General features: G+C 40.3%; 1 protein-coding gene and 1 long non-coding RNA gene across 2 annotated transcripts in view; both read right to left on the minus strand.

Moving 5' to 3' along the window:
- Positions 1–22,996, minus strand: part of ibtk (inhibitor of Bruton agammaglobulinemia tyrosine kinase) — a 122,785-nt gene extending 99,789 nt beyond the window's left edge. Inside the window, exon 1 of the mRNA XM_059982377.1 lies at positions 22,845–22,996. The gene's annotated coding sequence lies outside the window, so the exon portion shown is untranslated. The remainder of the gene's footprint in view (positions 1–22,844) is intronic.
- LOC132400319 (uncharacterized) lies at positions 9,604–10,319 on the minus strand. The gene is made up of 2 exons (XR_009514224.1): positions 9,955–10,319; positions 9,604–9,869 (listed from the first exon to the last, which is right to left on the minus strand). It is a non-coding gene; the product is annotated as an uncharacterized LOC132400319 (long non-coding RNA).
- Positions 22,997–23,407: the final 411 nt, after the last annotated feature.

Raw genomic sequence — 23,407 nt, forward strand, 5'->3', positions numbered from 1 at the left:
CCCTGTTTTCCAATGGCCCTTCCCCCAGCGAGCCTCACGGGGACACTATGCATCACCGTCACCACGAACCCGGGGCATTCTTCATTTAAAAGTGACCTCCCATTGCGTAGAGTTCATGATATTCACCACCACCCGGCATGCCTGTACCACTGGGAGATACTGCAGCTCGGGTCTCACCAGCACCTCAGCCAGGAATCTCTATTCCCCCTCAAGATCTTCCGGGGTGTCCACTAAAAAGGCTTCACCCTCAGGCACTCCGGAGTACCTGGGGATCCCCATCACTCTTGCTACTTCACCGGGTCGTACCACCCTGGGCTTCAACTGGGCACACCATACAGTTCCTCTTTCCAATGCCGTGTCCCGCCCCATGCAACCACACACCTCCTTAAAGGCAGCTTGAAACACTGGGTGCACTGACAGGCTCTCCAAAAAGTCCTCACCCGTCTTCGCCTTGCAGGCCCCCAGGAGTCTCCGCACAGTAGGGGTGTTGGTCCCCACCAGAATGGACACACCTCCAGTCACAACTGGATCCGGGCAAACCAGTACCAAGGCCTCAGGAGCCTCAGACACTCCCACCTCGGCCTCTAAGAACTCCAGCCTCACCGACAAATACCCACTGTACGGGTAATCACCAGCAATGATACCCCAAATTTCCAGGGCACTGAAGGGCGTCAAGGGTAAATACAACAAATACTGATTGTAGAACAACTGGTACAATTGTGTGACCTGTGACCCAGTGTCAAGTATGGCTTTTGCATCTATTCCCTCTATCTGGATCGGCACACTGGATCGGGGTCCCACCTATCCTTCTGGGTATAGGGTCTTTTGGTCCCTTGGCACATTGCTGAGAAAGTGTTTTCTCAGAGACTCCAGGCGGTTCCCTCACTGGGACACCCGTGCAGTCTCCCTCCGAGGGGCTTCCAGCCAATCACATTCCCGCCTGAAGTAGCCCTCTTCCCTACAGTTATAACACACACCTCATCTCGCGGGACCCCAGCTTCCCGCGGGCCACTGTGCAGCCTGTCCCTTCAGGGAGGGGCCCTCGCTGCTAGTCCCCTCACATGGAGGGACCCCACCTGCCGCGACCCCCCTCACTATCTCCCGATTGGAGCTGGCCCCAGTTACTTCACTACAAGGGGCTACTACTGAGGACTGCACAGTACTGACAGAGCCCTCTTCTGACTCCAATGCGTCCTCTTCCTCCCTCACCTTTCTGAGCAACTGAACAAAAGATGGGAGAGCCCACAATCTACGGGACTGCTGGAGACTCATAGCAATGGCATCATGCCTCTGGGCACCCTGAGCTACCTGGTCTATCCTTATCTGATTCACCTCCATCTCCAAAATGCTCCCCCACCCCCCATCGCCTCAAACAATTTAGCCTTTACTCTACCCGAAAAAGATACTCCAAAAGCTTTCCCCTTTCTCCTGACGCAGACCCCAAACGTCCCCCTCCCAAAAGCTCCACTGTGCCCCACGTAAGACCAAAAGCCTCCTCCAATGCTTCTAGATACTCCTTGCAGGAAGCCAAGAGTTTGTTACCTTTCACACCTTTTACTACCTCAACTGCCACCCCTCTCAAACTGTCAACCAATCTCTGCAGTTTCTCTTCCTCAGAACGCTGCCACTCACCCAGCAGCCGAGAGACGCATTCTATCCAGGTCTCAAAATCATCTTCCCCTTTGGGGGTGCAAGTCCTCCTTGAGAAAATCCTTAACTTCTGAAGAGGACACACCGCCTTATTCACCAAGGAGTTAATGGGTGATGCCAACTCCGAACTCTCCCCCTTCCATTAGAGAGAGGAACTAATTAGATTTTCCAAATCTGACCACTCCCTTCCTTCATTCTTCAAAAATGATAGGACCCCATTCTCGAAAATCTCCACCAGTGGCTGGCAACCCCTCTGGTGTCCCATCAAACACGTCAAACCTTTCCTCTGTGACAATGTGCACGCCCCATGACCTCACCTCACTGAGGTCACTGATACACAGTGGCAATCCCACCGCAGTGATGTCAGCACCAATCTGCGCTAACACAAAGCCTAAATCCCCCATTTTACCAATCTTTCCACTTACAATTTCAACTTTACCGATAGCTCTAACCGTACTCAAACATCGAATTAACTCATTGTCCGAGATACGCATGTCCACCCCATTTGATATATGGGGTGTCTATATGGACTTCAGTAAGGCCTTTGACAAGGTTCAATACGGAAGGTTAGTTAGGAAGGTTCAATCAATAGATATTAATATTGAAGCAATAAAATGGATTCAACAGTGGCTGGATGGGAGATGGCAGAGTAGTGATAGATAACTGTTTGTCAGGTTGGAGGCCAGTGACTAGTGGTGTGCCTCAGGGTTCTGTACTGGGTCCAATGTTGTTTGTCATTTACATTAATGATCTGGATCAATGATGCTTGTCATTTACTTTAATGATCTGGATCATGGGGTGGTAAATTGGATTAGTAAGTATGCAGATGATACTAAGATAGGTGGCGTTGTGGATAATGAAGTGGGTTTTCAGAGCTTGCACAGAGATTTAAGCCAGTTTGAAGAGTGGGCTGAAAGATGGCAGATGGAGTTTAATGCTGCTAAGTGTGAGGTGCTACATTTTGGTAGGGATAATCAAAATAGGACATACATGGTAAATGGTAGGGCATTGAAGAATGCAGAACAGAGTGATCTAGGAATAATGGTGCATAGTTCCCTAATGGGGAGTCTCATTGGTAAGAGTGGTGAAGAAAGCTTTTGGTATGCTGGCCTTTATAAATCAGAGCATTGAGTATAGGAGTTGGGATGTGAGGTTAAAATTGTACAAGGCATTGGTAAGGCCAAATTTGGAGTATTGTGTACAGTTCTGGTCACCGAATTATAGGAAAGATGTCAACAAAATCGAGAGTACAAAGGAGATTTACTAGAATGTTACCTGGATTTCAGCACCTAAGTTACAGAGAAAGGTTGAACAAGTTACATCTTTATTCTTTGGAGCGTAGAAGGTTGAGGGGGGAACTTGATAGAGGTATATAAAATTATGAGGAGGATAGATAGAGTTGACGTCGATAGGCTTTTTCCACTGAGAGTAAGGGAGATTCAAGCAAGAGGACATGAGTTGAGAGTTAGGGGGGAAAAGTTTAGGGTAGCACGAGATGGAATTTCTTTACTCAGAGTGGCAACTGTGTGGAACGAGCTTCTAGTAGAAATGGTAAAGGCAGGTTCAATATTGTCATTTAAAGTAAAATTGGATAGGTATATAGACAGGAAAGGAATGGAGGGTTATAGGCTGAGTGCAGGTCAGTGGGACTTGGTGAGAGTAAGTGTTCGGCGCGGACTAGAAGGGCTGAGACGCCCTGTTTCCGTGCTGTAATTGTTATATAGTTATAAGGTTAATACGCAGGCATAACTAACCAGTACTCCCTCGATCTTACACCAGAGTTCAATCTTATCCAAATCCATCTCCCCTCGTTTAAACTGGGGCGAATTACACCACATCTGACAAATTCAAATCCCGGACGAGAAACCCATTACAGCATTAAGTAACATTACAGAGAAGCCATTTTGTTAGCCTGAACAGTTAACACCATAGTTAATGGTACTGAGAGCCCTACACAAGCATATTGAAGAGTCAGCTAAGATTCTGTCTTGGATGCAATACCATTGACTGTACACCCACAGCAACCTACTTGGTCCAGCTTCCATGATTCCAAACTAATATTAAGCACTAAATGTCATATTTCATTGGAAAGTGAATAAGATATTGAGAACAGATGTATCTCTACTGAAATTTAAAACTCAGCAATGAATATTCGCTGTCACAACTTCAGCGCTGCCCCAAACTTCTGGGAAGAGAAGGGCATACCAAAAGAGATCAGAAATGACCATCAAAAAAGGGGATGTCTGACAGAGAAGCCTCTCCACTGTCTACCTTAATAAAGTAAGCCTCAACTACCTCCAGTCAATGGCTGAAGAGCTGTTCTCTGAATCACACTGTGGATTCCATCCATCCAGAAGTAAAGATATGACCTTCACTACACGACAATTCCAAGAAAAATTGAGGAAGCAGCATACAGCTTTCTTGACCTCACCAAAGCCTTTATTCTATCAAGCAGCAGGAAACACCCCACCATCATAAGTTTGGCTATACAAAGTTCTCCATCTTTTAGTTGCTCGATGATGGCACAATACTATGATATTAATCAGTTCTAAAGACCAGTGTCAAATAAGACGATAAACGTGAACCCAATTTTTCTTGACACAACATTGCATCTCAACTCCAAAAGATATTCCTTAAGAGTGGAGCAAATCTTCAGAAATAGCCAAAAATCTATGGCAACTACACTCTAGAAACAATCAGCAAAGGTAAGGTCATCTACCAAACTGACCCAGTTGCAGCACACTGCTCAATGCCAATTAAAGTCCATGGCAAAACCCAGGAAAACTGATTACTTCCTATATCTCCAATGCTACTTCTTGGCAGGGGCAGGTATCAAGGAAAGTGGCAGTGAATTTCACATTGCCAGAAGTCATTGGTGAATTGAGAGAAAAGGGTTTCTGCTAAATGAAGATCAAGACCACAAATTTGGCACAAATCTCACGGTTTGCTGGAGAGCATTGATCCCTGCCCTCCTATATGCTTCCAAGACCTGGGCTACCTGCTGCAGATATTTCAAGGTACTAGAAAAATACCAATACTATTCAGCAAAATCTTTCAAATTCCCTAGAGAAGTAACCAACCCAACATGAGTATTTTCTCCTAGGCCAGGGGTCAGCAACCTTTACCACTGAAAGAGCCACTTGGACCCGTTTCCCACAGAAAAGAAAACACTGGGAGCCGCAAAACCCGTTTGACATTTAAAATGAAATAACACTGCATACAATGTTTTGTTTTGCCTTTACGCTATGTATAAACAAACTATAATGTGTTGCATTTATGAAATTGATGAACTCCTGCAGAGAAAACGAAATTACATTTCTGCATGCAACAAAAACATTTTGAACTCCGAAAAAAAGACGTTGGGTTGAAGGTTACTTTTAAGTAAAATACTCAATGTCCATTTGAGTCCTTCTTGTATTTATGAAAAACGCCAAACTTAAATTTGCCGCCAGCAGCAAACCAAAAATAACGTCAGCCAGCTGTCAACCTGAAAAATAAAAGGACTATTTCACTGAACAATGAAAACATATGAATATACGTAAAATAATAGGCAATTAAAATATTTATCATACTTGGTCAGGTTGACTCACACCTGACAATACAGTCGTATTCAGTAGGGATGGATCGATGCTTAGGGGAGTGACCGGGAAGGATAATGTGTTTTTTTTCCTCTCTGAACTCACAGAAGCGTTTCCCAAACGATGTTTGCATTGCGATGATTGCAGAATGTAAATACTCCGAATTTATCATGTCGTGACCTTGTATGAACTCTCTCAAATTGGGGAAGTGAGACAATGTGCCTTTCTGTAAATCTCTGGCAAGCACTGTCAACTTGCGCTCGATTGCCAAAACATCCTCCAACATGTGCAGGGCTGTACGTCCTTACCCCTGAAGAGCTGTGTTCAGCGTGTTCAGGTGCGCTGTCATGTCTACCATGAAGTGTAGCTTTTCCAGCCACTCTGGCTGTTCCAGCTCAGGAAAGGTGAGCCCTTTGCTGCCCAGGAAAGTTTTCACTTCTTCCAGACACGCAACAAAGCGTTTCAGCACCTCCCCTCTGGACAGCCAGCGCTAAAAACACGTTGTAGCAGTGTGCTACACGCAGTCAGTAAACTGCAGTCAAAGATAGCTTTATTCGAACTAAACAGCCTTGCTTTTAAGCCTCCCTCAACCCAGCCCCCCATGGGCGTGGATGCTGCAAAAGACACGTACTCACAAACCCCCGTAGGCTATCTCCCTTAGCCTGAACGCTGGCTAATTGTGAGCCGGTTCGGATGTGTCAGGAAATGGGTCGCCATAACGTCTTATTTAGATTGTACAAGATCACCATAATCTTCAAATTTAGAATTACATTTCAAAAACTAACAAACTAACATAAAATACATTTTAATTAAATACTGACCAATTATTTCCCAAAGCAACAGGGAGCCGCAGCACAGACGTAAAAGAGTCACATGTGGCTCCAGAGCCGCGGGTTGCCGACCCCCGTCCTAGGCTATACTGGATAGGTTATGTCACTCACTAGACTTCCAAAATAAACACTTTCCCAAAACTCTCATAAGAATGGAGAATTCAAAGCTGTATTCAAAGTTTCCTTGAAGAAATTTTATTGATTAGCAGAGAAAACAAGATGGACCAAAAACAATGGCCTGCTTGTGCTGTTTACCAACATATGTATGAACATTTTTTATATTCATCCATCACGTTTCACCTGATTCCTATCTCACCAGTCCCCTTGACTAAAATGTATACTGGCTATTTTGCCTTTCCACTCTCAGTCCTGATGCAGACTTTTGACCCAAAACACTGATAATTCCTTTCTTCGCACAAATGCTGCTCGACAGAGTTCCTCTACTAGACTGTATATCACTCCAGAGTCAAGCATCTGCAGTTTTGTGTCAATACAAATACCAAGCAAGAAGAGACTGGGTATTGTGCAGTGAACAGCTTATCTGCTGGTATCTAAAAGCCTTTCCACCATCTACATGTCAGCAGCGTGATGAAACAGACACCACCTGCTTGTATCAGTCCAACTCCAACAATTGTCAAGAAGCCAATGCCAGCCAGGAAAAAGCAACCTGATTACTGGCACCCCATCACCCTCTGTAAATAGTTATTCCCTGAATCAACAGCACACTGATGTTACAATGTATTCCACCTTGACTTCAGCTTAAAAAGAAATCATATGTTCTCCATATATCCTCAACTTTCAAACTAATGGACATATATCCTTCACTTACTCAAAAATTCTGTGTTGTATGCACTTGGTCAGAATCAGATCAAAGCTAGCACTAAAAGATGTGACTCCAATGAAATCAGTTTACTCTAAAGCTGTAAATGCAACACATACAAATGGTATAACCTTTCTCCACGGAACTAATCAGGACTACAATAAAAATAAGGCAATCTCTTCACCGATCCTCAAACCAGAGACTTAGCAAACCTCATTTACAGTTAGTATTTTTGTCATAAATCAGGTTTTCCAAAAGAATAAAAAATTAGATACATCTGCACAGCTGCAGTACAATTTGTACAAAGTTAATGACTATTCAGAAATTCAGCTGTTTTTTTTCCCTAAGACCTGTATTTCAGGCCTTATATTTAAGTGATTCTGGTTTAATATTTTCCATTTGTTTTGAAATTTAGGACAGTTTACATGCCATTTATGGGAATCTACTACATGCTATATATAAGCTATCTCCTTGAGCAGTTCAGTTGATTAAAATGAGATGATATAGTATATTAGCAGAAAACAGATTGCATTTATTTTCATTCATTGATTATTCAGTATTGCACTTTGTTTCTGTAATTATTAAATATTTTCAAAGTATCATAATTTTCAGTTCCATCTTTATTTTTGGGTTGGGGGAAAGAAAGTTCCACATCTAGATGAAATTTCTTAACTGGGCCAATAAAGAACCTACACTTAAATCTGTACAACTAGAGGTAGTACGATATCTGAAAATAACGGTGCATTATGACAGAGATTAAGGTTGATCTCTCTCTCTCTAGTGTATATGTGCGTACTTCTTGTGCTTACTGATTGAAGCAGAAACTACGATGACATTTAACAGATTACAGGTATCTCAAAGGATTGTTTCATTATACAATGTTTTAGCAAAGTTTTTAAAAATTCAAAGGCGTTCATCAGGAGTGTTAAGAAACAAAGTGAATATGCCAGATAAAGAAACATGAATACAAACCACAAGAAGTTTCTGTAGAGAGATTGCGTTGCCAACAGCAGCTTCATAGGCATTAATATAAACATATGATGCTGTGCTAACAAGGACTAAGCTCATTTTGCTCAGATTTTTAAATTAAAGACTTCAAGGCTGAATGACAACAAAGCTTTTCAAAACCCTTTGAAGCATCATTTGATGCCTTCAAGATATAATCATCAACAAACAAAATAAAAAAGTGCACTTTAAAAATTAATATTGAAAAGCAACCATGGAAAATTAGAAGCACTGTTAATCACCTTGGATAAAGTATGTACCTTTCAATATAAAATAGTCATCCAGCATTTATTGCATTGAACACACTTCTTGTTGAAACAGGACAACACCCTATCAGGGAATCAATGTTATATGTATAATTAGAAGAACAGAAAAAGGATATGAATTAGGGAACACTTAATTTCAGTCAAGATAGGTATCAAGTAGGTGCCGAAAGAGCTGCGCTGCAATTTGGAATGTGGATTCCATGGCACAAGAAACATGAATTTAATCCACAACTTCAGGAGGAATGTAGGGAATATCAACCACCATGCCTAACTTTTTCTGATCTCAAACACCTCAGACCCAAAATCTGGTAGCATCATTTTTAAATCGGACTCCCCCCTCAGAAGGCCACCTCCAATTTATGTTTTCAATATAGAGCAAGTAATACAGCATGGAAATAAACCTTCCAGCCCACCTGGTCCATGCTGACCACGATACCCTCCCTGTTAATCCCAGTGGTCTGCATTCAGTCCATAATCCTCAAAGTCCCTTCCCTCCGTACCTTCTAAATGTTGAAATTATACCTGCAGCTCACTCCAGGTACTGAATACCCCAAGACAAGAAGTTGCCTCTCAGGTGTCAACATCTAGGCTACAACATTAACAACTTGCCACAATCTTTCTGAAGCAATGGACTGCTAATGAGCTACCCACTGGAGCTAATGTGCTAATCAACTGGGAAACTGTTAACACTATATTGTCTTCAATTCAGAACTGGAGTTGCCTTCAGCTTCAGTCATTAACCTACTGTATATAGATTATGCTTGTTTTTATAACAAGTTCCAAATTATTGTGATCTTGTTCACTGAACCATACAACAATAAAGGGCCTCCCATTTAACATTAACAAATCATAAGGTCCTGCCCCCGCTGTATAACACAAGCTTCTCACAAGAATTTTGCAGTAAAACCATGTAAATTATGGATTGCCTCTTGCACTCTGAAGTATAAGAATATACAGTACAAGTATAAGACTGTTTAAGAATATGAGTGTTTAAGTTCAAGACCTCAATCACAGCACATTGATCTATTAAGGAGCAATGACAGTAGCTTTTGATCAGCAGAGATACCACAAGTAGATAAAATCCTCAAATCCATCGATGGGATAAGTGAATTAAAATTCTCTTCCCACAGGCCAACCTCCCCAACAGCAGTGTTTCACAGACCACTTTGTTTGCCTTCCCTATACCAAAACATATTATTCATCCACCGGTTAACAATAAAAAATTACCAGCTGGCAAGATGAAATATTGCAATGATAATTGAAAGCCTCTTTCACACCATTTTATATCTTGGCTGATTTGTAGGGATCTCCTGCTCACAATGGAGAAGAGGTCCTAGACCAGGGGTCAGCAACCTTTACCACTGAAAGAGCCACTTGGACCCGTTTCCCACAGAAAAGAAAACACTGGGAGCCGCAAAACCCGTTTGACATTTAAAATGAAATAACACTGCATACAACGTTTTTTTTGCCTTTATGCTATGTATAAACAAACTATAATGTGTTGCATTTATGAAATTGATGAACTCCTGCAGAGAAAACGAAATTACATTTCTGCATGCAACAAAAACATTTTGAACTCCGAAAAAAAGACGTTGGGTTGAAAGTTACTTTTAAGTAAAATACTCAATGTCTATTTGAGTCCTTCTTGTATTTATGAAAAACGCCGAACTTAAATTTTCCGCCAGCAGCAAACCAAAAATAACATCAGCCAGCTGTCAGCCTGAAAAATAAAAGGACTATTTCACTGAACAATGAAAAAATATGAATATACATAAAATAATAGGCAATTAAAATATTTATCATACTTGGTTAATGGGATTTCTGCTCCTGGACCTCAGCGCACAGCGTCTGCACATCAGGGCTGTATGACATCACCTTCATCTTTACACAGGATCGCAAGCTGTCATCTGTGAGGCGTGCGCGATGTTTGTTTTTAATAAAGTTCATGTTGGAGAACACCTGCTCACATACATATGTGGATCCAAAGATCGACAGGACTCAAAGCGCATACTTTTTAATGTTTACATAAATGTTGGGCATAGCATTCCATGTTTCGAACACAAGTTTGTCCGGTTTTGGAAGGTTTTCAATATCACTCCATTTGTGTTTCTGAGCAAGAACGGCCTTCTGACGGGCAACATCTTCAAGGTCTGCTGTCAAGCGTCTAAACTTGGACACCCATATGTCTTTGTCGGCTATGTCGGCCAGTTCCATCTCAAGATCAGGTTGACTCACACCTGCCAATGCAGTCGTATTCAGTAGGGAAGGATCGATGCTTGAGGGAGTGACCGGGAAGGATAATGTGTTTTTTTCCTCTCTGAACTCACAGAAGCGTTTCCCAAACGATGTTTGCATTGCGATGATTGCAGAATGTAAATACTCCGAAATTATCATGTCGTGAGCTTGTTTGAACTCTCTCAAATTGGGGAAGTGAGACAAAGTGCCTTTCTGTAAATCTCTGGCAAGCAACGTCAACTTGCGCTCGAATGCCAAAACATCCTCCAACATGTGCAGGGCTGTACGTCCTTACCCCGTTGAAGAGCTGTGTTCAGCGTGTTCAGATGCGCTGTCATGTCTACCATGAAGTGTAGCTTTTCCAGCCACTCTGGCTGTTCCAGCTCAGGAAAGGTGAGCCCTTTGCTGCCCAGGAAAGTTTTCACTTCTTCCAGACACGCGACAAAGCGTTTCAGCACCTTCCGTCTGGACAGCCAGCGATAAAAACACGTTGTAGCGGTGTGCTACACGCAGTCAAAGATAGCTTTATTCGAACTAAACAGCCTTGCTTTTAAGCCTCCCTCAACCCAGCCCCCATGGACGCAGATGCTGCAAAAGACGCGTACTCACAAACCCCCGTAGGCTATCTCCCTTAGCCGGAATGCTGGCTAATTGTGAGCCGTTTCGGATAAGATCACCATAATCTTCAAATTTAGAATTACATTTCAAAAGCTAACAAACTAACATAAAATACATTTTAATTAAATACTGACCAATTATTTCCCCAAGCCACAGGGAGCCGCAGCACAGAGGTGAAAGAGCCACAAATGGCTCGGGAGCCGCAGGTTGCCGACCCCCGTCCTAGACGTTTCAAACAGCAGTCCAGAGTAAACGCCAGAAGGAATGCATCACCAACCAGGCTGCTCATTTACTGTTCCCAAGTGTAGTCTGGTTGTAGCTGACAATCAGATGCCCTTCTCCTGCCCCAATGCACACTGAGCTGCTTCAAAACCTGTGCAATGCACAGGACTGGATGCCTCCACTTACATGTGAACTGCATAATGGCACAGGGGCGAGTGCATCACTTTACAGTGCCTGAGATCACTGATTGGGGTTCAATTCCCACTGCCACTTGTCTGCTCTCCCAGTGACCAAGTAGGTTTTCTCCTGGTGCTCCGGTTTCCTCCAACATTCCAAAGGTGTTACGGTTAGAGTTAGTAAATTGTGGGTATGCCAGAAGTGTGATGACACTTGTGGGCTACCCAGCATAATCATCACAGATTTGATTTGACACAAACTATGCATTTCACTGTACAGTTCAATGTACATGTAACAAATATATCAATCATAGCAACACATACAAAATGCTGGAGGAACTAAACAGGCCACGCAGCATCTATGGAAAAAAGTACAGTCGACATTTTGGGCTGAAACCCTTCGACGGGACTGGAGAAAAAAAAAACTGAGTAGTTTTAAAAGGTGGGGAGAGGGGAAAGAAACAGCAGGTGATAGGTGAAACCTGGAGGAGGGAGGGATTAAGTAAAGAGCTGAGAAGTTGATTGGTGAAAGAGACAGAAGACCATGGAAGAAAGAAAAAGGGGGGAGGAGCACCAGAGGGAGGCGATGGGCAAGCAAGGGGATAATCTGAGAGAGAAAAAAAAGGAATGGGAAATTGTGAAAGAGAGGGGTGGGAGGCATTACTGGAAGTTTGAGATATCTTTGTTCATGCCATCAATTTGGAGGCTACCCAAACGGAATACAAGCTGTTGTTCCTCCAACTTAAGTGTTGCCTCATCACAACAGTGAGGGAGGCCATGGAGGGTCATATCAGAATGTGAAAGGGTATTCAGAACCAAAGGTTCCTTCCCTGATGGCATTTGGCAGCTCCTTGTTTCCTGCAAACATTCAAAAACAACAGGGCTGTATACTTAAAAACAATTACAAAATACAGTATTTTACCTTGTTAATTAAAAGCATAAATGTACTCAAAAATTTAAAAAGAAATCTAATTAAATTTTACAACTACAAGATTAACAAGGAAGGAAACTGAGTACAAGATAAAGGTAACCAAGGGAAAAAAAAGGAATAAAAGTCACTTTAGATTTTTTAAACAAGGGTTAATGAAGCACTGATCCTATGGAAAGTAAGCACTGGGACATTAGTAGCTAAAAATAAGTTTGAAATACATTAAACAGAGATTTTGTATCAGTCTTCACTGCAGAAAATACAAGTAACATCCCAGAAATAGCTGCAAATAAGCAACTGGAAGGGAGGAAGGAAAATTGCAATCAATCATTTGGGAACATACCACTGGAACTGCCAGATGATAAAGTCTTTGAATCCCAACAGACAACCTTGGGTCTTAAAAGAAGTGTTTGTAAGACAGCTGATGCACTGATACTAATTTTCCAAAATTACTCAAGATTTACGGAAGGTTCCATAGCAGCTGAAAAAAACAAACGTATTTTATTCAAAAAGAATCAGAGACAAATCACACGAGACTACAAACCATAATCTGTGCAATTTGAAAAATTCTATGTAATCAGGTAAAGTCAGAGATTTGCAAAGACAAAATATTTTAATTTAAAGGAAATAAGAATTAATATATGCTAAGGATAAAAGGGGTACCAGTGGATACACTAGGTTCTCTAGATGGTAAGTGAGAAAGATGACATATTAGAGAACATTGCAGAGAACAAGCTCATGTGAAAGGGATAATGGAAAACAACATAAGCATAAGGAGGTCTCTCTTTTTTTGGCAGTCAAGGAATAAATGATGCCCCAACGATTAGTGTTGATGCTTCATGAAAAAGAACTGGCTAGTCGTTAAATTTGCTGATGCTACAAAGATGAATAGGAAGGTTGGTTTCAAGGAGGCCAAACCACAATGCAACATAGCGGTCAAAAATCTTGCAGTTAGAGGTGTTAAAACTGAAGACACAGTTTTAAGATCATGGGGAAGAGGTTTAGAGTCAAATGTACAGAGGACATTTTACACCCAGAGGGTGCTCTGCTTGAGTTGGCAATGGAGACATTCTTGCACAGCATTTAAGTACTTAGAAAACCACCCAAATTAGCATATAAGGTTACAGAGCAAGTGCTGGTAAATAGAATTGGTATGGGTGGATAATTAATGTTTGGCATGGACATGGTGTGTCAAAGGGCCTACCTCTGCATAAAATGACTTAAGCATTTTTTTAATTTTAGAGATACAACACAGTAACAGGCCCTTCCAGCCCAACAAACCCATGCCAAACTATACCCAATGTAACAAATTAACTGCTGAATGTGGGAGAAAACCGTCACATCTGGAGGAAATTCACGTGGTCACAGGGAGACCTTAAACTGATTACATACAGCAATGGAATTGAACTCTGCTTGATGCTTAGTAGTAGTATCCTACCATTCTTGAAGGTTTAGCAATTATAGAGGCTCAAAAAAGATTAATATCTGGAATGAGTAGGCCTTCATACAAAGGAAGATTCAACAGACAAGGCTTGTATTTGCTGGAGATTAAGACTGAGTGGTGACATGACGGAAAATATAAAGATCCTGAGGGATGTTTCAAGAGTAAACAACAAAAAAAATTTCTTTGTAGGAGAACCCAGAGCTGGTGGTGGGGGGGGGGGGGGGGGGGGAATCATTGTTTACAACTGCCTGCTTGATGGATTAAGACAGAAATAATAATTTTCTTCCCACCCTTGGCCCCAAGTTTTCAAAACTCTTTCAACAGATGTTGGAAGCCATCTTAAATAGTTGAGAAACATAAATGGCCAAGACAGATGCTTGACGAGAGAACTGGTCAAAATGGGTAATAGGAATGCAGTAGAGATCACAATAACAGCAGCATTCAAGTGGTAAGGGTAAACAAGAGGACCTAAGGTTCTATATAATAGAATAACTGTTCTGTAGCCTCTGCATACAATAATTACTACATCTCCCCAAAAGGCTTTTTTCTCCATAATTCAAGCTACTTAAATTTGTTTGTGACTTCAGCTATTCAGACCACCAAGGTTTGTTACTGTTCTCCTAATAATACACATAAATAAAACACCATCTGAAAAAAATACAAAATTAAATGAACATACTGCTTTTTCACATGAAATGTACTAATCTGATGCAATCTTTGATTTAATTTCTAAATTTCTTTCAGCTAGTATTTGCAAAGGGCAAGAGTTTGCAATTTTAAGTACTTGCAAATAAGAGAATGTAGCCACAAAGCCACATTATCCAGGACTGTGTGTGGATTAGAAGAGTAGCTTCATTAACAAACAAATCTATATAAAATATGCTCTCTAGTTTACAGTTCTGTTTCTGATATTATGGCCAAGTTCATTAAAACAAACCATAAACTTGTAATCTTTGATTAAACTGTGGATTCATAGAAATCTAGATAGATCATTCCCATACCTTTGGCTGACGATGTTTGAAATTATTTATTTTGCCTCGTGACCGCAGTGAAAGATCTAGACACACTTGGCAATTTCACCAACATTTAAATGCATGGCTTGTCATCACCATCACAGCAAAACTAAATGTTTCAATAGGAAATAGTGGATCTATTTAACAAACTTAGAAATAGACTTTTTGATGTAAAGTGACCAATTTAATAAGTCAGCACTGATCGAATGTTTTAGGATGTAGTGGGACAGATTTTTTGATACGTTTAAATACAAGGCTTTCCATAATGTTTTACATGACTGGCTGGTCAGTATGTAAAAGTCAGTTATATTTGTGCCTCCTTGCCAAATTGATCAGCGGCAGGAAGTATAAGTTAATAATTGCCAGACCTTTGTGTGACTCGAATGCTGCTAACCATGGGTTTCTCTCTCCAACCCAAACCTAAACCCAGACAGGATCTCTTGCTTTCTGCAGTAAATATTAATCATTGTGACGTAAATAATGATAACTAAGCTATGAACATAATACTAAGTATTTGGGTTACTTTGATTTTTGAAACTCAGGCAACAGCTTCAGTGGTAATCACTTGCATTCACAACGTAATTGGTAACGTGTGATCATGGCTGCAGTTTAACTACACATAACAACACTGCTTACAAATTTCCCTATTTTATGTTCCAAAGTACCTCAGTACATAATTACTTACAACAGGAAAATGATGATATTTTCTGCACCAAAAAGAATGCCCTTTCTGTAATCTCAATATAACACAAATATGTGCTTTTTATGCAGCAATCATGTAATTGCACTACAGAATGCAATTAATGTTTTTGTCCAAATAGGTGGTATCTAGAAAGAGCATTGTGCGTAACTAAGTGAAGTACAGTGGACTACAATTAATAGGAACATATTGGGATGAGTACATCTTGGCCCAATTAAGCAGCTACACCAATTAGTCAAAGTTTCATGAAAATAGTTAAGATATAAAAAGAACAAACTACCATTTAACTGAGTAACAAATTATTTACTGAATGAAAGAGAGCAAATTAGAACACTAGCAAAGCTACTATGATACTATAAAATGTTTTAGTTCCCAATAGTTATTACAGAGGAATTAATCCATGTACACTGCTGTGTTTTTAGATGGATTGTAAATGAACAAAATCAGCACAGACATCCAGTGCAGATAATGGACTGCCTTCAAACAATGCTCTCAATTAATGCATCCTTCAAAACGACATTGTTATTGTAATATTCAAGATGATTGCTGATATGTTCAAATTTTTCCATAGCTCCTAACTTGTTGAAGTAGTGAAATAGTTTCATTTTCACCCCCAGCCACTTTTGGCATCTCCAAGCCTGAATGCTTGAAACCACAGTGAGCAAAACGGTTTTGAATGATCTTACTACTTATTTCTTGCCAACTATCAATGACAAGAATCACTGCTTTATTAATATACAGAAGTAATGCTATTTAAAAACATCGCTCCAATCTCAGTGTAGCAACTAACAGCCATATGATGTGCATACAACAGACACTAACAGTCTCCTGCCTCAAATAATCAAAGGGAATCCCAGCAATTTTCAAGTTATTTTTGTTCTTTAAGAGTTATCCAAATAAGTAGCTGCAGTATTATTAGAAGTAACTGGATAATGAATTAGTATGTAGTAAGGTGAATATCCCCCCCCCCTCAACTTTTGACTGCAGGATTGAAGGTAAATTGGTAAAGTGTGTATGTTTAAATGTTTTTCTTCTAATAAGAATTTGGTAATAACTGGTGCCATTTACTTTAATGTCTAGTTTGCCTCACAATTTCACTCTCTTTCGTCCAGCGATAGCTATTCCAAACTGCTGGAGCCATATTAATGTTTGCATTACACTCTGGTGAATCAATCAATCAACAAAACACATCCAATCTTATTAACTGAATTCAGTCACACCAAACACAGCTTGATGTGCTATGGTGTTAAAATTCAAAGTTCAAATACATTTATTATCAAAGTATGTATACAACCTCGAGACTTGTCGCCTTAGCTTTCAAACTACTTTTCATCTTTTGCCTCTCAACTCACTACAAATGGCAAACCAAAAAGCAGCACGTACTTCAGATCATGCAAAAATAACCTTATATACTTTTCGGAACATGGTGATGAAGGGCTTATTTTTCCTCCACACAATACTTTATTAGGGCAGACAAAATTTATAATAATGTATTGAGTGCTATTAGAACTTTATATCGCTATGCAATAACAATTCTGTTGTCATTGGAAAATACATTTCACCAAACATAACTTTTAATACCATGGAGCCATGCAAAAATATGTATATATTAACAATGCTTTGCTCCTGTAGCAGTTGGCATGAGAACAAAATATTGTTAAAATATGACCCATACAAGTAAAACAGGAATGTCACAGATATGTCCATGCAGATAGACACAATTCTCCAGCAATAGCATCACCCGTGTTATGGTAGCAGTGGTTAGTGCATTGCTTCACAGCACCCGATTTCATCAGAGTTCAATTCCCATTGCTGCCTGTAAGGAACCTGTATGTTCTCCCCCATGATCCACACAAATGTCCTCCAAGTGTTCAGGTTTCATCCCACTTTCAAAGACGTACATATAGTCAGGGTTAACAACTTGTGCTATGTTGGTGTCGAAAGCATGATGACACATGCTGACCCTTGCTGATTTGATGCAAACAGAGTTATTGTATGTTTCAATCTTTTGATGTACATGTGACAAATAAAGCTAACTTTTGATTTTCTACAGATTTGACTAGGCCAAGGTTCCTAGCCACTTTCCCTTATTTTGCACCATATAAACTTTAGGCTATCTAAAACATGAATCACTTTGTCTTACCTTGAAATCATTTTCTATGATTTCCGCTAGAACCCCTAGTTCTGTATTAAATTTACATTTGTGAAATTCAAGTTTCAATGATCAATGCTAGTCTTAAAAGTGCTAGAAACAAAACCAATTACAGGCTCATCAGAAACTTCCACTATTGTGCCCACTTTTAAACAAGTTCCAAAAAGCTAAAATGTAATTTTGCAAATAATGGCATGTTTACAAAGAGTACCTTTAAGAACTTCTTCTTTCTTCTAGTTTACTGAAGAGATTACTTCTGACATAATCTAATTAGAAAATACCTTTGTATTTTTAACAATTAAATTTGCAGTAGTCTACATTAAAATTACTTGCAGATGGTGAGCTGTCCTTGTGATGTAAATTGTATTTTCCCCACTCATGTCAATCAAGTTTTACTGATTTACCACTCTAATAAATTAACATTTAATTCAAAACTTGAAAAAAAATGTTTATATCTAACCAATTATGATGGTTCAGGACAAGTTTTATATTGAGTGAATTGCAAGTATCAAAAGGGGATAGCACAAAATGCCACAGCTGGTTCAATTTGTGCCAGAATCACTGACAATGCCCAAAACAGAAACATTAATGTGGGCAAACTATGGAGAGGATTCTTCGGGCAGGGTTTTTGATCACTGAAGAAGCATAGACTGCATGACTTTATAATAGCTATCTTGTGTATCACAAATCTAATTGAGTTTTGAGGAAGTGACAAAACAAGTTGATGAAGAAAGAACAGTGAATGTGGTGTATACGGATTTCAGTAAGGCAAATGACAAAGTTCCTTGTGGCAGGCTCATCCAGAAAATCATGAGGCATGGGATCCACAGAAACAGATTTGGAATTGGCTTGTCCACAGAGGCAGATAGTAGCGACTTCAGCAACTTTTGTAAGTGACATGGATGAGAAAGTTAAAGGATGGGTTAGTAAGTTTGCAGATGATACAAACATTGGTGGTATTGTGGATAATGTAGCGTGTTGTCATAGTTTTCAACAGGGTATAGAGAAAATGCAGAGCCGGACAGAGAAGTGACAAATGGAACTGAATCCAGAAAAATGTAAAGTACCATGCTTAGGAAGATTGAACTTAATGGCAGAGTACAAAATTAATAGCAGGGGTCTTAGCAATGAGGAGGAACAGAGGGATCTTGGGCTCCAAGTCAACAGACGTCTGAAAGTTTGCCACAGTAGTTGTTAAGGCATATGGTGTACTGACACTCATTAATTGCAAAGTAATGTTGCAGCTCTATAAAATCCTGGTAAGATCATAGTTGAAATTTTGTGTTCAGTTCTGGTCGCCTCATTATAGGACAAATGTGGAACCTTTAGATAGGATGCAAAGGAGATTTACCAGGATACTGCCTAGATTGAAGAACAAGTATTATGAGCAAAGGTTGACCAAGCTAGGACTTTTCCCTCTGTCACAAAATAAGATGAAAGGCAATTTGATAGGGGTGAATAGGATTATAAGAAGCAGCGACAGAGTGAACAACCAATGCTTTTTTTCCGAAGGCAGCACTGACCAGAGGACATCCTTTTAAGAAAAGTTTAAGGGGAGATAGAGTTAGTTTGTTTTAAAAAAAGCAATGATAGAATACTCCTGGGGTGGTGTTTGAAGCTGATACATTAGGAACATTTAAGAGACCCTGAGATAGGCACATGAACGGAATAAGAATGGAAGGTTATTGACTATGTAGCAGGTAAGAGTTGATTGATGGTGGAGTGAGTTTATATAGGTTAGCACAATGCTGTGGGCCAAACTGCCCATATTATGATGTACTAGCAACTTGAACAGGTACAATCATAGCAATTGGGCCACAGAACTGCGGACACAATAATAAGCACATACATTATTTAGTAATAGATACAAATGGAGAAAAAACAGCTATTCTTAAAGCCAAGTAACCAAACAAAAAGACAGTGATGACAGAGTAATCTATGAAGGAGAGATTGCTGTACTAGTGTTTTCTTTATACTATAAGACAACACAGGTGTGACTCAAGGATGTGGTTTATAGATAAATTAAACAAATGCTGTAATCATGTTCTAAATTACAACACTCTGGAACCAAACAATTCAGGCCCTAGCTCAGAAAAGAAATGCTGTGCATAACATTGTTTTAAATAATTTATGTAGATATGGAAAATAGATCAAAAAACTATGAACAGGATCACTATAAAAGGTATGGTCAATCAGGCTAAGAAGAATTAAAAGCAACAATCTATTACAGAGTGAAGACTTGACCATAAAGACTCCCAACAATGTGATAATTCACTAGGGGCAGCATCATTCATCATTATTGAAATTGAATCCTAATGTCCAAGTACAATTAGGTTTCAATATACTCACATGTACAGCATTAGTGCCAAAATAACATAGAACTCAGGAACATTTGGAAAAATTATAACGTCATCACATGATGTAGAAATACTTCTTCAATGTTTCAAAGTAAGTTATATCCCACTTTTAAGGTATAGCTGCAACTAGTATTGCTAGTATACATACAAGCCCCATTTCCAGAAAAGTTGGGATATTTTCCAAAATGCAATAAAAACAAAAATCTGTGATATGTTAATTCACATGAACCCTTATTTAACTGACAAAAGTACAAAGAAAAGATTTTCAATAGTTTTACTGACCAACTTGATTGTATTTTGTAAATATACACAAATTTACAATTTGATGGCTGCAACACACTCAACAAAAGTTGGGACAGAGTTAAAATAAGATTGAAAAGTGCACAGAATATTCAAGTAACACCGGTTTGGAAGACTCCACGTTAAGCAGGCTAATTGGTAGCAGGTGAGGTATCATGACTGGGTATAAAAGTAGTGTCCATCAAAGGCTCAGTCTTTGCAAGCAAGGATGGGTCATGGCTCACCCCTTTGTGCCAAAATTCGTAAGAGAATTGTTAGTCAGTTCAAAAGGAACATTTCCCAATGCAAGATTCCAGAGAATTTCAGTCTTTCAAGATCTACAGTACATAATATTGTGAAAAGATTCAGAGAATTCCCAGACATCTCAGTGCGTAAGGGGCAAGGTCGGAAATCACTGTTGAATGCGCGTGATCTTTGATCCCTCAGACGACACTGCCTAAGAAACCGTCATCCTACTGTGACAATTATAGCCACCTGGGCTCAGGAGTACTTCGGAAAACCATTGTCACTTAACACAGTCCGTCGCTGCATCCAGAAATGCAACTTGAAACTGTATTACGCAAGGAGGAAGCCATACATCAACTCTATGCAAAAACGCCGGCGAGTTCTCTGGGCCCGAGCTCATCTCAGATGAACCGAAAGACTGTGGAACCATGTGCTGTGTTCAGATGAGTCCACATTTCAGCTAGTTTTTGGAAAAAACGGGTGTCAAGTTCTCCATGCCAAAGATGAAAACGACCATCCTGATTGTTAACAGCGAAAGGTGCAAAAGCCAGCATCTGTGATGGTATGGGGGTGCATCAGTGCCCACGGCATGGGTGAGTTGCATGTATGTCTTTGGCGTATATTAGGATTTTAGAGAGACATATGTTGCCATCAAGGCGACATCTCTTCCCAGGACGTCCATGCTTATTTCAGCAGGACAATGCCAGACCACATTCTGCACGGGCTACAACAGCGTGGCTTTGTAGACACGGAGTGTGTGTGCTTGACTGGCCTGCTGCCAGTCCAGATCTATCTCCTATTGAAAATGTATGGTGCATCATGAAAAGGAGAATCAGACAACAGAGACCATGGACTGTTAAGCAGCTGAAGTCTTATATCAAGCAAGAATGGACAAAATTTCCAATTGCAAATTGACTACAATTAGTATCCTCAGTTCCAAAACGATTATAAAGTGTTATTAAAAGGAAAGGTGATGTAACACAATGGTAAACATGCCTCTGTCCCAACTTTTGTTGAGTGTGTTGCAACCATCAAATTCCAAATTTGTGTATATTTACAAATTACAATTAAGTTGGTCAGTAAAACTATCGAAAATCTTTTCTTTGTACTTTTGTCAGTTAAATAAAGGTTCATGTGAATTAACAAATCACAGATTTTGTTTTTAATGCATTTTGGAAAATATCCCAACTTTTCAGGAAATGGGGTTTGTATTTAGTAGAATATGTATTCTACTAAACACGCATAAGCATTCATCAGCAGAGATTTTGTCAACTCTGGGCAGTGGACAACAGAGATGGATACATCCCCAAGCATATTCTAATTAAAGAAATCTGTCAAAGCTGATGATGGCAAATAGGAAACTGTAACTAATGAATGCCAACAGCAACATTGGCTAGGGTTAAACTTGAAGCATGATGACAATCCACAATTTCAATAGCCCCAGTTATAGACCACCATTAAAAAAGGAAAAAAATCCAGATGATTGTACAATAGCAAACCAAATTAAATTTCAAGCAGTTAAGTCTCTAGAGTAATTAGTTTATTCAGTTATCAACAGAGTATGTACACGATATGACTTCAACTCTATCAGCAACATATTGATTACTTTACATAGAAGGAAGAATTCCAACCAGATAAGCAAAATTAATATAAACAGGTCAAACCCAACTCAACATCCTTTTCAATGTATATTTTAATATTCAGGAAAGGTCCAACATTTGGACAGACTTTATCTTATTCAGTTTGCAGTGACATGTTTAAGATCAAGAAGTTAACTTGGATATCGCCAACTAGTTAAGTTTAAGGTCAGCTAAATGCAAAAAACCAATTTGAAAGTGAATGGGTTAAGACTGATGTGTTTTCGTGGCAGTATTTCATAACTGCAAGCACTGCCAACTAGACTATGAATGTTCTGGTATATGAAGACGGTCATGTACTCAATACGTTACCAGCAAAAGCCTCGGGAAGAGTAGTAAAGCAGGCGTAATCCAGCAGTAGCTCTTGAGTTATATTGAAAAATAAAAGGGTTTTTTTTCTCTGTGCAAAGACTCGCAGTAAGTGGCGAGCTCTCTCACCCTCTCCTGCTGTCAGATCAGGTTACACATCAGACAGGCTGGTGAGAATCGTAGATCCAGGGCCCAGACAGCATGAGTGGCACCTGAACTTCCAGACCCCTGCTCCTAGCACAGGCCTCCCTACATCCAAGGACGAGTAGCCCGAGCAGTCAGTCAGGCCGGTATTGGATGAGCCGGGGGCCGACCTCCCTCTGCCACGTCCCTCAACGCCACGGGTCATTCCCCCCCCCCGGCTTTGGTCTTTCCTTACCTCTCGCTAGTTGAAACCGGAGTCACGGGCGGCGGTGAAGGCAGACAGAGATGAGATTGAGACTGAGAAAACCATGATCACACTCCCGCCTGCAGCTCCTTCCTTTGCACGGCCACACAGTCGGTCCGCCGTACGCAGCAGTCCGCACCTCACACCGCAGTGTGCTGCCATTGGCCCGGCCTCTCAGCATCGCCGCTCCTGATTGATCCGATATCAGAGGGCGTGGCGAAAGTCCGTGGTTCAAGCCTGGTTCCTCAGCTTGGAGCCCGAGGGAATGAGCGACTGGGGACTGTGGCTGGCTGCTTGTAATCTGCACACTGCGCTGATGAGACGATTTTATCTTTCTAGGTGTGTTGCAGAAATTGCTATTTTATTATGGGAACGACAAAGCATTGATAATACATCAGATCTTAATTCCTGCTTTGCCAGTGGCATAGCCAATCTTTGATAGACCTCCCAATATAGACATTTTATGTACAGTTGAGCACCACAACCTCTGGAATTAAACATTTAGTATGAGAGAAGATAAAATTAAAGCAAAAATAGCATATATATAATTCATT

The sequence above is a fragment of the Hypanus sabinus genome, chromosome 10 (genome assembly GCF_030144855.1).
Source record: "Hypanus sabinus isolate sHypSab1 chromosome 10, sHypSab1.hap1, whole genome shotgun sequence".
Lineage (NCBI taxonomy): Eukaryota > Metazoa > Chordata > Chondrichthyes > Myliobatiformes > Dasyatidae > Hypanus > Hypanus sabinus.